Genomic DNA, 18,147 nt, shown 5'->3' on the forward strand with positions numbered 1-18,147 from the left:
GGGTATGAATAATGACAGTGTGAGGATCAAGGAGAGATGTGATATTGTCAATTGACAGATCACTGGATATTAGTAATGATTATAGGAAAGATTTGGATATAGGGGGTGCAAAATGATGAGCACATTAAATGAATCATCTGAGATTTCCAACCTGAGTTTTCCACTACTTACAGATAAAAGCATCACAAAAGTCAAATTGTGTTGGTGCTGGGGAGAGGTACTAAAGGGAAAAGAAAAAGTCAGCATAGGTTAAAAAGGTAAGAGACATATTCAATAGTTTTGTGATGTGGAATCTTGGTATGAAACAGCTACCTGAAAAAGGAAGAAGTGTCAGATTAATATCCCCAAACTTTGTGGCATGAACCCTTTTACTTGTATAAATATCATATTTATGCTGACTCAATGCAAAAATCAGTCAATTGTAGTAAACAAAAAAAAATCAATGCATGTGTTTATGTTTCCTTTCTGAATTACCTGGCCATATTAATCAAAACAATAATATGTATACATGTATGTGAATTTGGATATGTATGGTGAAACATGTAGGGACTTATTTTTTCCCACAATACTTTTATTTTATTTATTTATTATTTTTATGTGGTGCGAAGGATAGAACCCAGCGCATCACATGTCATAGGCAAGTGCTCTACCACTGAGTTACAACTCCAGCACGCATGTAGAGACTTCTAATCCATCACGTTTTTCAAAGAAATCTAAAGATATAATGTCATTGATTTGGAATGATGATGATTATGTTTGTTGTTTTTCTTAACAACTCCATTTTCAACTACTTTATCTCAATGTTTCTTGCATTTTTCAGAAACATTAAATTTAAGCTGTATTTACATGGGATTTGCTTATAATGAAATAGGTTATGTAAACCCAAAGAGTTTCCTGTCCTTTTTCAATGAGTTGACTGACTCAACTTTAATTAAATTTTTATTTTTATTTTAGTTTTTTGGTTTTTATTTACTTATACTTGACTTAACTTCACAGTGAAAGTTTTAGGCGTAGTGGGATAAGTGATGGAAAGAACAGTTGAGTTCTAGTTTCAATTTCATCTTTAACTCTGTAAACTTGAACAAGTAATTTAGCCACACTTGTTTTATCACATAAAATAATCAGGCTGGGCTGGGGATGTGGCTCAAGCGGTAGCGTGCTCGCCTGGCATGCGTGCAGCTGGGGTTTGATCCTCAGAACCACATACAAACAAAGGTGTTGTGTCCACCGAAAACTGAAAAATAAATAAATAAATAAATAGATATTTAAAAATTCTCTCTCTCTCTCTCTCTCTCTCTCTCTCTCTCTCTCTCTCTTTAAAAAAATACTTAAAAAATAATCAGGCTGGATGAGAGAATTAATAATAAGATTCCCCAAAGTGTACTTTGGCTTTTCTAGCTGTGTAGTGAACATTGTGCTGTGTCCCCATAACCCATCTTTCTGCTAATCACTCTCCCTTGCCATGACTGCTAGAATAGAAGCTCAGTGGATTAGACAAAGAGTAATGAAGGGAAGTGAGAGGGGATAGGAATAGGAAAGACAGTAGAATTAATTAGAAATAACTGTCCTATGTTCATATATGAATACATGACCAGTGAAACTCCACAACATGTTCAACCACAAGAATGGGATCCATATTAGAATAAGATATCTCTAAATATCTCATAAGATATTTATATTCCAGTTTTGTATGTTAAAATACACTCTACTGTCATGCATGTCTAAAAAAATTTTTTTAAAGTGTTGCTAATATTCTTTTCCAAGACTTACTCTCATCAAAGATAGTCTATTTACCCAAGGTCATGTCCTTGCATCCAATAACCTATAGACATGAACTTATGAAAGACCAGTCCCTAACTCAACTTCAGAAAAATTCTGAAGGGCCATTCCTATTTTGAAATCCACTGTTAGGTCAGCTTTTGCAGTCCAGTTTTTCTCTTTGCCCGATCCTTTTTCCTTCTCTTCCCCTCAATGGATATTATTGCCAAGAGAAATGTCCGGTAGAGTTCTGTCACACTAATCTTTGTCTACAAGACTGCTTCCCAACAAGCCCAACTTATAACAAGCTGAAAGTAGTATTCCCCTCCTCTGGAATTTTATTTCTTCCTTTGTGTAGATGGGATTACATTCCACATTGTATTTTTACTTGTATGTTGTGTGTCATTTTTAATTCTACTAATTTGCAACTTCTTGAAGGCATGGAAGTACATGTTTTAAATATTTCATGGCAGCTTACATTGATTCATTTTTTTGGTTGGGTGATGCATAAGTAAAATATTACTGAAATATACATAATTGTCCCTGCATCTATCTACTTAGAATTATGAAGCATTGGTTTTTTTGTGATTGTAATAAGGGTTGTGATTTCCCTTTTTCCATAAAATCTGAATCATGTACAAAATTGCACATCTTCTAATTTTTGTTTGAATCTGTGAGGTTAGTGCTAACTTTAAAATCATATGATATTTAGGGTTTTATTGCTGGCTGTGGCAGTATTAAATACTATAATTCTTATGATAGGTTTTCAACTTGGTTTGTCAATAATATGTTAGGAAGTCTTAATTTTGTTAGAAGTAATGAAAAACATGATATATCAAGGATTTAAAAGGCAAATTTCTTTGCCTTCTATGATATTGGTAAAGTCAACTGTTGATTTTCATTGTTTTCTCATATTTGAATTTCATTTTTAGTCATGTATTGTTGAAACAGAAGTTCATTGAAATACTACAAAGTGACATTACTATTCTTAAAAGCAAAATCCATAGGTATAATCAGTTGCTATTCATTTGGAAGTCATAAATAAGAATGCTATATCATTTGTAATCACATAATCAATTTGATTCTTTGTCTCGGCTTTCATTTCTGAAAAGTGTTCCATTTACTGGAAGTTTTTAGAATAACATAAGAGACCAATCACGTACTATACATCATTCACATTGTATTAGTCCTTTTCCAAAGCTTTCTTTCTGTTTTCCAAATTAAATTTCTGTAATTTATGAAGTTACAAGCTCTCAGTGATTTGAATTTCATGTTCAATCTCAGATGCCCTTTCAGTAAATCATGTCATTATTCAGTATTTTCCTCTTTCAAAAAATGCCTTTATATTAAAGAGCCATTTGAACCATTCCTTTTTTTACATCGCTGAAAATCTTCATGGTTTCTCTCAAAATACCACCTTGAAATTTTTTTACTTCATATTAAAAGTAGCAACCTCTGTATTGCAGATGATTATTTGGGAAAACACCACAGAATATGACTATTTCTACCTTGCTTTACCAAGAGTGCCAGTGACAGGCCAAAAATCACCCTAATGCATCTATAATCATCATATATATTTTGGAGCAGCAAAGTCATTATCTACTGTGCCAATGACACAATTATCTCAACCATTTTTTATAAGAAACTCCACCATCACCCTAAATAGTCCCAAGAAGACACTTTCAGAGAAAACAATAGTATTACAAGGGCAAAGTAATCAATTATATTAGTGTACCTATATATTTTTTATCTTTATTTTTATTTGTTTATTTTTATGTGGTGCTGGGGACAAACCTAGGGCCTCATGCATGCAAGGCAAGCACTCTACCACTGAGCTACAACCCTAGCCCGAGTGTAGCTATACTTATACAAATTTACCTAAAGTGACACCCCAGGACATCTTGAGTGAAAAGAATAGAAAATATGAGCATAATATGAATGCTTTTTGATTGCATTAAAAAATAAATTTAAAATGTGTGTATATATTTGTAAAATTATAGGATAGAAGATAGAGGCCATACGAAAAACAATTTTCATTGGTTACTTGGAACTATTGTGATGTGGCAGATAATGTTTAGCATTCATTTGCTCATATTCTCTTCTAGAATAAAACTATTCTTCTCTGGTACAAGTGTACTCCTTCTCTGAAGCATTTTTCATACCTAGAACAATCTCTTCTTTCTTTATATTTTTGTTTAAAAAATCATTACACTTATTCTTTTCATGACACCTTATAGACATCCCAGTGAAGATGATATGTTCTCAACACTTAAGTAAGAGAGTGGGAAATGATCCAAGCAGGAAAGACCAAGTATAAAGTTAATCAATTAGAGCTTTGCTTGCATTCTTTTATCAACTTAAATAATTTATTTGTTTCAACCTCTCCTTTTATTGAAGTTAATAAAGAATTTTAGTGAATAAGAACCTGCATTTTACTAGTTAGATTATAATGTTAGAATTTCAAAGTTTGAAATATTTGTCTTAGTATTTTCCCAAATTAATGCTTGTCACCATTCTATGAGAGGTCTTGCATAAACTCATTAGTGACATTTTAAAATTTCCTTTCTCCTATTTTTAACTGATACATAAAAATTGTATGTATTTAGGGATATTATGTGATGATTCAATATACGTATACATTTGTAATATTCAAATAAGAATAAACATATTTATGCTCTCAAATATTTATCATTTTATGGTGAAAATAATCAAAATCCCTTTTGCGTGGTTTTAAAAATATATCATACACTGTTATTATCTATATTCATCTTACTGCAGAATAGAATATCACAACTTCTTTTACCTAACTATAGTTTAATATCCACTGATAATTTCCACAATTACCACTTCTCCCAGTCTCCTGACCAGTGGTAATCATTATTATACTCTCAACTTCTGTGAGATTGACTTTTTTAGATTTCACATATAAGTGAGATTGTGCAGTATTTATCTTTCTGTGCCTTACTTATTTCATTGAGCACAATAACTTCCACTTCCATCCATGTTGTTATAAATAACAGAATTTCATCCTTTTATGATGGAATAGTATTCTGTTGTAAATATAGCCCACATTTTCTTTATTCATTCATCAATTGATGGATATTTAGATTTCCATCTCTTTTTTTAAAAAAAATGTGAATTTATTTTTTTAGTTTTAGGTGGACACTATATTCTTTATTTTATTTTTATGTGGTGCTGAGGATCAAACCCAGTGCCTCACACATGCCAGGCGAGCACTCTACCACTGAGCCACAACCCCAGCCCCTAGATTATTTCCATTTCTTTTTGTCCTCTTCAATTTCTTTCTTCAGTGCTTTATAGTTTTCATTATAAATATCTGTCACCTCTTTGGTTCAATTTATTCCTAGGTAGTTTATGTTTGTTTGTTTTCGTTGTGTTTTATTTTGTTTTTTTTTTTAGTTATTGGAAGAGGGGTAGCTTTCTTGATTCTTATTTCTGATAATTCACTATTGATCTGTAATAACACTTGTATGTCAGCTTTCTATTCTGCAGTTTTGTTAAATTTGTACATTTATAATAGTTTTTGGAGGCATCTTTATGTTTTAACTATATATTGCATCATGCCATGTGGAAACAGTGACAATTTGACCTCCTCTTTTCTAATAAAAATAGCAATGTTGGCAAGGATATGGGGAAAAGGATACACTCATATATTGTTGGTGTGACTAAAAATTAGTACAACCATTCTGGAAAACAGTATGGAGATTCCTCAAAAAAACTAGGAATGAAACTACTATTTGATCTAGTTCTGTCTCTCCTTGGTATATATCCAAAGGAGTTAAAATCAGCATACTACAGTGACACAGCCATGTCGATGTTTATAGCAGCACAATTCACAATAGCCAAGCTATTGAACCAATATAGATGTCCATTAACAGATGAATGGATAAAGAAGTCGTTGTGACATATACACAATGGAATATTACTCAGGAATAAAGAAGAATGACTATGACATTCACTAGTAAATGGATGGATCTCAAGACTATCATGCTAATTGAAATAAGCAAATCCCCCCAAAACAAATAGCAAATATTCTCTCTGATATGTGGAGGCTAACACATAACAAGGGCAAAGAGGAGAAGAATAGAAGTTCAGTAGATTAGACAAAGAGGAATGAAGGGAAGGGGGGATAGGAATAGGAAAGACAGTGGAGTGTATCTGACATAATTTTCCTGTGTACACATATGAATATAGAGCAGTGAATTCTATTATTGTGTATATACACAAACTGGAATCCTAATTAGATTAAGATATATTCCATGCTTGTATAAATATATCAAAATATATTCAACTGCCTTTTATAACTAAAAAGAACAAATAAAAAAAATTAAAATGTCTGCTGGGAAGTGCCTCTCAATCACACCTAGGAGAGGGACCTAAGAGGCTTGGTAAAAAGAAAAAAAATCCCTAGGAAGTCACACAATTAGAGTAGCACAGAACTAGAATCATAACCTCTCACCTCTTTTTGACCTTCCCTTTCTATTGAATTGCAAAAAACCAATGAGAATTTTGAGTTAATTGCTCACCATTAACTTCTACATTACAATAATTGATGTGTACCTTTAAACACACTGTATGTTTAATGAGAAGAGAATAAATAAAACAGTATTTTACACTTGAACAGAATAGCCTGTACTGTGAAGCCTCAGTTGGTGTATGAATAGTTTGGAATTGATAATTGTATATGATTTCATTATCACAAAGAGGTCATTCACTACCAAGAAAATTATTGGCAGAGTTTATTTTAAAATAACTAGCTCTTTGAAAAGTCAGCCAAATTCAGACCCATAACCACAGAAGTCCTTCAGCAAAAAGTTTTCAGCATAATTATGAATGCTATATAGTCTATACTTGTCACTAACATGAAAATAGAGATTATTGTGTTTTAGAGTCCAACCTTTTTGGAGCCACCTGCTACTAAGTCCATTTTCTCCAAGTTAGAAGAGTAACATCAAGTTTTTATTCTGAAATAAACATGTTGGTGAGGATAATGATAAAGATAGTTCTCATTAAAGATAGTTCTCATTTGGGTGGTAACTATAGCATTCTGCTTTAAAATATTTACCATCTGGAGTCCAGTTCATTTTGTGGTTTGGTACATCAAGTTTTGTTATTCTGACCCAATAAGTCCCAATGTTTTAAAAGGAATAAAATATAGCATGATTATGTCTGCATTTATAAAAAATATTATGGCATTTAAAATAATTTAAAATTTTCCTAATTCCTGCATTTTAGTGTTCTTTATTATTTTTATATTTATATGGCACATTTATAGCTATTTCAAACCAGGCCAATATGACAGACTGAACAACTTTTCATAATAAGAAAATTTCTAAATGAACAGAAAATTTGGATGGCAGAAGTAAAAAGAGAACTGGACCCCTTGTTACTTTCAATTTCACTTTACATATCTATCCAGATATGCAGAAATATAAAAATAAATTTTAGGCAATTAGAATAGGTTAAGAGGAATTTTCTGGATTTAGCTTGATGAAAAACTACTTCTTCACTGCTGAATCTTAGTGTATTTTTTAAAAAAGTTTTACAGACATAGTCTATTTCATGTGTTTTATATACTGGTATACAATTATACAATGCTCGTGTCTGATGATTTGTCAGTAGAAGTTACACTTACTTCAACAATGTATCAAGAGATGCTACATATTCTTTAGAATATGAGCCACAGACAGATAGAAATTGGATAATGTATCATTTTCTATTTATTACCCCTTTAGGTACAGTGGGTCATAATGTAGACAAAACACTTGGCTGGGGTTGGACACAACAGAACACCTCTGAGAAAATTCTGTTAGCCATTTATCCACCTTTCAATGTTTTAGGTTAAAAGTCCCAAACACTGAGTTTTATTTGAGAGTGTGTGTGTGTGTGTGTGTGTGTGTGTGTGCGCGTGCGCGCTAACACACATGCACACAAGTGGAATGCTACATATCTCAGATATGGTTTGTCATTGAAATACAATTGAAAATTCTGGAGCTTTTGTAAAATTTCTAAGCTGATTCTAAGCCGCAGAGCCAGAGTTAAAATGTAAAAGATCAGACATTGTGAAGTTCCTAAACTGCAAGGCTTGGGTTGTAAAGTAAGAGACCATTGATATGTTAAATTCCTCGGCTACCCCGGATCCTTTGATCTCTGTAGCTGTTAGGACAATACTGGAGCCGCCCCAGTAAACATTCTCCCTGGCTCCTCTGGTGGTCTGATAACTTGGGACTCTGTGTAAAATGGCACGTAGGCACCTGGGGCCCCAGAACCAATCAATCTAAAGTCACCCCGCTTAGAAGTAACCAATCACCCCTGTCCAATCTGTTCCCGCCAATAAATGTACTAATCAATTCTTAGATTTGTTGTTCAATTTTCCCGCGCCCCCGTGATGATTTGTTCTGATGTATGCAACCCCCCCCCCCCCCCCCCCCGCCTTCCCCAAAAAGTGTACTTAAGCTCTGCTTAGCCTCTGCTCGGGGCTCTGGGCTGTTCTCCCTTTCTGTTCGAGCCTGCCTAGAGCCTCAGCGCGCTGAACTGGATCCTAATAAACTTCCCCTGCGTGTTGCATGAGGCTGGTCTCTTTCTCCGACGCTTCGCCGATCCCTTACACTTCATAATTTTGTGAAATAAAAATGATTTAACTAAATAGAGAAGCCTCTCTTCAAAGACCTAGTTAAATCTTACAAATATGTATAATAATTTTATACACATCTCATAATTTTAAAAGATTTAGTGTCATGTCATTTACAATACTAAAAAGTAGAAATTCTATAGAATAGTGTGAAGGCATATGCAGAAAATTTTATTTTTAAAATGTGAACAGCCTATAAAATGGTTTTATGGTTCCATGACCATCAAATTTTGAAGTAGTTAGCTCAACTTTTTATAGCCTAGTGCCAAAAAAGAAAGAAAGAAAGAAAGAAAGAAAGAAAGAAAGAAAGAAAGAAACCCACAAGATTCTGCATTTGTCCTCCTTTTAAGATACTTTGCTTACCAAAAATAATCCCTGTTCCAGGATTACAGATTTAACATTTCATACCAGCCAGCTGTTTTGAAATCATGGGTCAGTGTTAACAAGTAAGGGCTCCAGACAGGTATGTATGTTTTCTTAGCTAGTTCATGTTTTGCTGAAGGGGGTTGGATGATATATGTCACAAACAGTATATACAACTTGATTAGTAAATGTGCCTTTTAAACTTTGCTGTCTTTAATTTTACTCATATCTTTTTGTATATTGGAATATGAGTTTTGCACTGTACATACTGAGATATCCAACGGCTTAACTAGGTACATGGTGCAATCCACAGAATAGTCTCACAACTGAGACTACCAAAAGAGGGAAATAAGTCTGATTTCTTTTCTATAAATATCTTGAGGAGGGGTTGGGGTGGTGACTTAGTGGTAGAGTGCTTGCCTAGCATGTGTAAGGCACTGGGTTCAATTCTCCAGTACCACATATAAATAAATAAAGATACATTGACAACTAAAAATATTTTTTAAAAATCTTGAGGAATTAATGTCCAAAGTCAGAGTTCTGGTCTTATCACATAAGTAATTAATCAGTTACCACTGAATTAGGAAATTACTACAAGGCTACATTTACTGTCACAGGAAAGAGATATGTTTATGGATTTGGGAATGTCTGTTTTTTTTCTCCCCCTTAGAAGAGCTAGTGTTTCTGTACCAGAAGCTAGTTATACAAATTTTAAAAAATCACCCCACTTTTCCTATAAGTGAAAGTCTTGATAAACATTTTTTGGATGCACTATGATAATAGCATATTTATCCTTAACATTTTTGAAATCAGCTTTAGCCAAACCACATAAATTAGACCAGGAAAGGAGTTGCCCAGGAAAAAGTCAGAATAAAATTCTGCAAGTTCATCAATCTTTTTCTTGGGCTATCTATTTAAGAGTGGCATTTTCTGTAGGGAATAACAGAATATAAGTGAAAATATTTAATATATAAAGTCTATTGGTCTTTTAACATAGTAACATTTTAAAACTTGGTGTGTAGGAATAACACCACAGTCACTGAGGTCTTTGGAACAGTATATAGTGATTTATCTAAGAAAACAAATAGTAAGGTTGACAGTGGACTAGTGCTTCACTAAAAAATAAAGTACCCTAAAAAACTTCTTATTGTGGTGGGGGTTGTTACCCATTTATATGGCCTAGGTTCATATAATTAACTTTGTATTTGTACTCACAAGCCCAATTCTACTCAGCTTTAAATTTCTGTATGTCTCCTTATTAAAATTCAGCCCTTCATGCATTTTGACCTTTTCAAAAAAGCCAGCTTCATAGTGAATTGTGATGCATTAGGAAGGTAAACATATTCAGTACTTGTTATTCAATGGGTTTGGATGTAGAAAGTCATTGTCAATAGGTTAATCCTTTTGTACAGAGAGTTTCTTTGGCTAAGAGGCATCTTAAGCAAATAAAGGTTTTACCAAAATGCTAATTTTTGAGTATTTCTGTCAACTGTCAAAGAATAAATCTCAGAAAAGGCCTTAACATTGGCTAAGTGTAGTTTATATTCATTTCCCACCAGCAGAATTTAAAAAAGAACTTTAGGGTACCTAAGTCTAGTCAAAGCTTATATGTAAACGAGTTCAAAAAACTATTAGAGGGCTGGGTTTGTGGTTCAGTGGTACAGCACTTGCCTAGCATGTGTGAGGCACTGGGTTTGATCCTCAGCACCACATAAAAATAAACAAATAACAAATAAATAAATAAATAAACGTATTGTGTCCATTTATGACTAAAAAACTAAAAAAAAATCCTTAGAACTTTCACTTTGGTTCAGTCATCTACTTTTATATAATTTTGATTAATCAATAATGGAACTACCTAATTCAGAAATATATTCAGAGATAACCAATATAAAATAGAATTATAATTATGTCAAATTTGGGATTCATAAGTTTTTCTGATACATGTGATTGTCAAGTAAAATAACAAATCTGGACCTAGATAAAGAGAAACTTCATTCAGAAACACTATTGCAATAGGGAAAGGGGGACTGTTAAAATAAGGATAATGCTCTGACTATAAAACTTCTTAAAGTTCAGACTAAAAACATGACTTTTATTTTTTTTTTAAACAAATAGCTTAAGTATTGTAAAGGTAAAATTTCTAAGCTGATTCTAAGCCGCAAAGCCTGAGTTAAAGTGTAAAAGACCGGGCATTGTAAAGCTTTGAGGCCTGGGTTAAAGAGTAAAAGACCAAGTATTGTTAAGTGCCCCTGCTATCCCTAAAACCTGTAATCCCTGTAGCTGTTAGGACAATACCTGAATTGCCCAGTAAATATTTCCACTGACTCCCGGGTTGCCTAATAACTTGGGACTCTGTGTAGTATGTCACGTAGGCATTGCAGGACCTAAACCAATCAGTTTGAATGTGTACCCCGCTTAGGAGAGACCAATCACCCCTGCCCAATCTGTTCCCGCCAATGAATGTACTAATCATGTCCCAGAGTTGTTGTTCAATTTTCCCGCGCCTCATGATGATTTGTTCTGATGTATGCAAAGCCCCCACCCTCTCCAAAAAGTGTACTTAAGCACTGCTTGACCTCTGCTCAGGGCTCTGGGCTGCTCTCCCTTCTTGAGCGAGCCTGCCTGGAGCCTCAGCGGGCTGAATCGGATCCTCAATAAACTCCCTCCTGCTTATTGCATAAAGTCAGTCTCTTGGTGGTCTCTTCCTCCAACGCTTCGCCGGACCCTTACAGTATTTTATTTGCAACTAAGCTTGTTAACACTTTATAGTGAAAATGTACAAAGAATAATGTTGCAGTTTTGGGTTAGATTTAAGTCAGACATTCATTAATAAGAAATTTCTCTAAGACATCTGATCAGAACAACTGTCTCTGAATATTACCTTACTTTGGAAGGTATTGGCATACATTTGAATTAAACTCAAAAATTTTCAAAGTAAGCCATAATTTAAAAAACTATTCTATGTTCAAACTAAAACAATTTTAATAGAACTTTCCTTTCCAGAAATGAAAAAACAGCCTCTACCTCAGAGCAAAGCCTGTCCAAGGGAGGGACATGGCCTTTGTCCTTGGAAAAACCCACAGAGCACTCCTAGGCACATCCCCACCCTGCTAAGTTGATTATCTACAAATAACAGGAGAGATCTGCTGCGCCAGGTGTCCTTGACTCAGTCAGGCTAGGTGGGGATCCATAGCAGCCCCCTAGCAGCCACCAATCAGCATGAGACAGGGAAATACCTGGGATGCTAGATGACCCTCCCAGTAGTTTATGGTGGTTGATAACAAGTTGGGAAACCATGTAGTTCAGCATGTACACCCCTCTTGGCTTAAACCAATCAATTCAAACAAATACCCCTTTTGTACTGACCAATCACCCCTACCCAACTTGTTCCCGCCAGTGAATGTGCTAATCATGTTTTAGAGTTATTTGATTTTCCCACGGTGTGTGATGATTTGCTAAAAGAGGCTATGATGTATGTGAAGTCCCTGCCCTTTCCAGAGAATGTATAAAAATGCTGCAAACCCTGGGCTCCGGGCCTCTCAGCGTCACCAGTTGCTGTGTGTGTGTGCGCGCGCGGAGGACCGAGCTAGGTCGCGATAATCACCTCTTTGCTGCTTGCATGGCTCTTGGGTCTCTGGTGGTCTTTGGGGTTCCCGAATTCGAGCATAACAGAAACAATAAAGAAAACTAGGCATTTTGTAAAATCTGGTCCTGAACAAGTCACAGTGAAAAATAAATGTATACTTAACTCCACCTCCTCAAAACAGAGGCTATTTTCTGCTCTGCAGCCTTGGAAACAAGGTGAAGAACAGCCTATAAGCAACTTCGGGTGGGGGGGGTTTGCCAAAACAAAGCTTAAGCAGTTGAACATGGACACCTCAGAAGAATTTGAGGGAACCTGACCAAAAATCTGAATTGTACTTTTAATAACTAATACAAAGGTGAAGTGGTTCCTCCCAAGTAGCAGTGCTGGTGGGGCCTGGCCCAGTCCCTTGCTCACCAATACTATATTCCCGAGCAAATCCCAATGCTTCTGCTCCAGGAGAGACTGTTTCCCTTTAAAGGTTCAGTGTCCAGGGAGCTCTTTGATTGTATGAATGAGGTGAGCGGCAACTCCATGGAGTATTTTAAGGCTTGAAGTCAAAAGATTTTTTTTTCTAATACGACTAGATAGAGTCCATGTGTCAATGACCTGTCTCCAGTTTGTTCTAACTTCTTACCACACATTTGTAGATCTAGGACTGCAGACCTTTGCGATATCATCATAATCACATCTAATGTCCATCCTAACTTATGATTCATATTCTGTGCCTGGAAACAGTCCATGTATTTAACAATAATACATACACATAAAACAATGCACTGTTACAACTTATATGGTCACAAAACATTAATGATCTTATATAGACCAAGAAAATGTTTTTAACCATAATTGTCATGCATCAAAATCACAGCAGAATCCCCAAGATCAAAAAAAATTGCACAATACAAATAACTTAAAATATACATACACACATATGCACACACTTCCACACACACTTCTTACAGAACTGCGCTTGGGAAAACTCCGTTTGTTGAGTGCCATTGAAGGCATATTTTACTAAATTGCTGCTCCAGGTATTTTTGTTTGGAAAATCTATCACAATAGGGCACAGCTGTTTTTTGGATGAGCAGAAAAGTTAGATATGCTTGTGGCAACCAGAAGTTTTAAGGTATTTCAAGTTGTATAAAATGGACCTGCAGAAATGTTTAAGTGTTCTCAGGATGCAAAGTTTTGGAGCTGAAATGTGATATCAAACCAGTTGCAAAAAGTGTACAGCAGCCATCTCTTGAGGTCAAACTTGGTACCCAGATAATTCAAGAAAGCTTCAGGATATAGAGCTTGTTGGTATTGCCCCTTATTACCTCATAATCTTGTTACCGCTGTTTACCAGTGTTTACTTGCTTCCCCAAATGCTGAAGTATAACACCAAAGAAGCATGCCAACTCAAGTGCTTTATTAAAGGACTGCAGAAGAGACTTCTCCCCAGAGGACGAAAGGGACCTGAAAGGCAGAATCCATGGAAGGGGGAGGTCTTCCCTTTTGTATAGCTAAGCTTTCCCACACTTCTGTCTTTTGTTTCCCTTTATCCTGCAGTGATAGAATGCAGGTGGGAAGCCCCAAAAGGTGGGAAATATGTGGACTGAAGGAGTAATCTGGGCAGGAAGGGACTGGGGTGGTTTGATTAGCACCTCTGTTTGCTGGGAGCTGCTTCATTAGCAGTTCCTTAGGGTGGATTCCTGGCCTTGGGAACATTAACATTTCAATTTCCCCAAGTGCAGCTCTGGTTTCCTGGATTCCATTCTCAACAATGGCTTCCATTTTCTTTATCTTACTCGATATTAAACCCGATTTACCTAACTACACTAACTACCTATCTGTAAATCTTGCTTCAATCTGATCATATGTGAATTTCACAAAAGATTCATACTGTTCTGCTACTTTGGTGTTGTGAGGATTTGCTCATACTCCTTCAGAATTTTATCTTCACAGTCTTTTAAAAGCCTCTCACATAGTATTCTAACTTGTGGAAGGGTAAAGGTGGGTTGGTCCTTCTTCATCCAGGAGGAATTTGGAGAACTAGGTGCTGTTAATGCTGAGGAGTTGTTATCACTGTTTACCAGTAACACGTCCTTGCTTCCCCAATACTGAAGTATAACACCAGAGAAACACACTGGGGCAAGTGTAACAGTGGAAAGTAGAAGCTTTATTAAAGGGCAGCAGAAAAGACTTCTCCCCAGAGGAAGAAGGGGACCTGAAAGGCAGAATTCGGGGAAGGGGGAGGTCTTCCCTTTTGTATAGCTAAGGTCTTCTTTCAGCTTTCCCACACTCCTGTCTTTTGTTCCCCTTTATCCTGCAGTGATAGAATGCAGGTGGGAAGCCCCAAAAGGTGGGAGTTAGGTGGACTGTAGGAGTAGTCTGGGCAGGATTAGCACTTCCCTGTTTGCTGGGAGCTGCTTCATGAACAGTTCCTTAGGATGGGCTCTGGGCCTTGGAGACATTAACATTTCAATTTCTCCAAGTGCTGCTCTAGTTTCCTGGACTCCATTCTCAACAATGGCCTCCATTTTCTTTATCATACTCCATATTAGACCCAATTCACCTAACTACACTAACTACCTATCTGTAAATCTGGCTTTAGAGTGAGGCTGGCTTTCTGAAGTACAAGATTCATTCTTATTGAGAACAACTTCTAAATGTCACCAGCTCTGATAACGACTATATTCTTGCTTTATGTTCTGAAAATTTTGCTCTGGTGCCGCTGGCAGCCAGGTGGGATGGGCTGCTGGAGAGTCGGCAGTGGGGTCTGCATCTGAAGCGGTGGTGGCTGCTCCGCATCAGGGGTCCTGAGGCCCAGAGTGCGGCTGGGCAGAAGGACGCAGCACCACGGCTTCCGGGAACTGTGGCTCAGCAACGCTGCCTGGAACTCCACGGACAGCTTCAGCTCCGCCCCCCAAGCCAGGCCGTTGAGGGGCCAGGGGCCAGGGGCGGCTGTTGCAGCCCAAGCTCTGGCTCCTCAACGGGACTCACAACCACCACCACCCCCGTGACTTTTACAGGGAGGAGAAAACAAGGGCAAAAAAAAAAAAAAAAAAAAAAAAGCAAGATTCAACATTCAACAGTTCATTAGGGATCTTCATTTTTGTGGTTAACGAGTTTTTCAGAAGTCCTTAAGGAAAGGTATTATGGGCTATAGTACCCAGATATTCTCTCAACGATTATTCTGAATATTTAGGATGATATTAACATTTAAGACAGTAGACTGTGAGTAAAATAGATTGATCTAATCAACTGATGTCTCAATTATACCAAAAGATTGACCTTACCCAAGAAAAAGGAAATTTTACCATTCAAAGCTCTTAACTTGAAATATAGCATGAGTTATTCCATGAATCTTGTTATGGTTTAGATATGAGGCATCCCTCAAAAGCTTACCTGTGAGACAATGCAAGAACGTTCAGGAGATATTATTGATTTTTAAAACTCACCCCTGTTGGGAAAAAGTATAATGGCAGCCACACCCCCAAAAACCCCAACATGGCGTCTGAGGAGCTTCTCTTCCTGCCTCTCCCTTTCCCGCTGGTGCCAATTCTCCCGTCGGTGCCAATTCTCCCATAGGTGCCAATATTCAAATCCCGCTGGCGGGAAACCTTAGCCCCAATAAGAACTAACTTCTTGGGCTCCGGAACTGACATCTGGAAGAACTTACCAATAAATGGGCGACCCGTCATTTACCTAAGCCCTGCCACCTCTGCTTAGATCTATATAAGTCCACAGCCTTTTGTAATAAAACGGAACCTCTCCGGTGATTTGTGTCATGTGGTGTCTTCCATTCTTAGTGCAGTGCGGCCTCTTTCAACCCCAATCAGTGAATTAATCCCCTCATAGGGATTAACTGAATGGTAACTGAAGTGGTACTCTTGTGAACCCACTTTTCAGATTTTGTACATTTCATCCTCTATAACTCTATGAGCCAATTCTCTCTCTCTCTCTCTCTCTCTCTCTCTCTCTCTCTCTCTCTCTCTCACACACACACACACACACACACACACTTGCTTCTGCTTCTCTGAAAAACCCTAGTGAGGAGTTAGTCCAAATTCTATGATTCTAATGTTGTTTAAGGTTAAGGATGTGTCAAAGTTAAGAGTCCTGTGGGAATAGAGAAGCTTAAATTTTGTTAAATAAAAGGGAATTTTGTACCCATTTATTAGTGGAGACTAATTAGTTCAACTAATCATTTTTGTGACAACAAAACATGGGAATTTACATTATCTGCATCTGATCTTTTTTTGAGGTAATTGTGTTTTTAAATTTTTTATTTGTTCTTTTGAGTATGTAAAATTTCACATCTTTTGTTCTAGGTGTGTTAATCAATTTAGTATTACTATAATGAAATGACCAAAATAAACAACTTATGAGGAAAAAATATTTATTTCAGATCACCATGGAGTTTCCAGTCCATGTTCAAATGGCCCCTTTGCTTTGGATTTCTGATGAGGTAACCCATCATAGTGGGAGTTTCGGGTGGAACAAACCATTTCATAAGCCAGGAAACAGAGCAAGACAGAAAAAGGAAGAGACCAAGTTCAAACAATCAATCTCCTTTTATGTTGCGACCTCAGTGGACCCCAGTGACCTAAAGACTTCCCTCTGGGCCCCACAGTACCTTCCATTAGTTTTGTCTACAGGACTAAAATTTTTAATTTTATTTTTTTTCCCAATAAGCACTAATTTCAACAAAGAGTACAAAAATCTAACATCATCCAAATCCTACAAAGATTAAAAAGCTCACCATTTGCTTTTACAAATTCTGTTTTTAAAGGAAAGCATTTTTCTTTAAAAATGGATACAATATCTTTATCTTATTTATTTTTATGTAATGATGAGGATCAAACCCAGTGCCTCACATGTGAGGCAAGCGGTGTTATGCTGAGCTATAACCCAGCTCAGTTTTACAAATTCTGAAGGAAAAATTAAGTTTGAAATAGTAAACTACAGAAATAATGTTTAAATATTTAAACTACTCTTTAGCTTTCAAGACCCTATTACTGACTTTGGCAAGTTTTCTGCCAAATACAATGATAGCAGCATTCACATTGCATGAGTTTGGGATTCGACCCAGGGCTGCATGTATTCTAGGTAGTAATAAACTAACAATGAGGTATACCTCAGCTTCTAATATTAACTTTTTTCTTCCCACTGAACTAACATAGTTTATTACTGAACTGCACTTTCATTTTCACAGAGACATTTAAAGAGCTGCGACAAGTGGGGGAGGGAGGAGGAACAGGTGCCCCTCAATAGCCAAGACCCCTGGGACAGGCTTCCTGGACCAGGGCAGGGGAAGGAGCATTAGGATGCCAATCTCCAGGCACCAACTCTCCACCTGCACAGAAAGTCAGCAGCTCCTCATACATGAATACACACATGCTTAACAAAAATAGTATTTCATCTTCACAAGGAATAAAGGCCCAGAGTAGGGCCGGGAAGAAGGGCGGAGCGCAGCCGCTTCAGGGAACTGGGGCTCAGTAGAGCTGCCTGGAACACTACAGGCCACTTCAGCACCCCCCGCCCAACTCCACTGCCCGCCTCAGCGCCCTTTCAAACTCCATGGGCCGCTTCAGTGCCACCCGCACGACATGCCATTGAGGGGCCAGGGACAGGAATATGTATAGCAGAAAGCCTGGAGTTGCCAGTGCTGTGCTGAGACCCGCAGGGATGAGACAGGACAAGGCTGTAGCCCAGGGAGGCCTGAAGGGGTCTTGGCCAGGTCACTTTGACCTTGGCAGCCCTGATGCTCAGGCTGGACAGAGGGGAAATATCTACCTGA

General features: G+C 37.0%; 1 pseudogene; it reads right to left on the minus strand.

Annotated features, from left to right (window-relative positions):
* Window positions 1–16,048, minus strand: part of LOC143638667 (akirin-1-like) — a 78,457-nt pseudogene extending 62,409 nt beyond the window's left edge.
* Window positions 16,049–18,147: the final 2,099 nt, after the last annotated feature.

Source organism: Callospermophilus lateralis, chromosome X (genome assembly GCF_048772815.1).
Source record: "Callospermophilus lateralis isolate mCalLat2 chromosome X, mCalLat2.hap1, whole genome shotgun sequence".
Taxonomy (NCBI): domain Eukaryota; kingdom Metazoa; phylum Chordata; class Mammalia; order Rodentia; family Sciuridae; genus Callospermophilus; species Callospermophilus lateralis.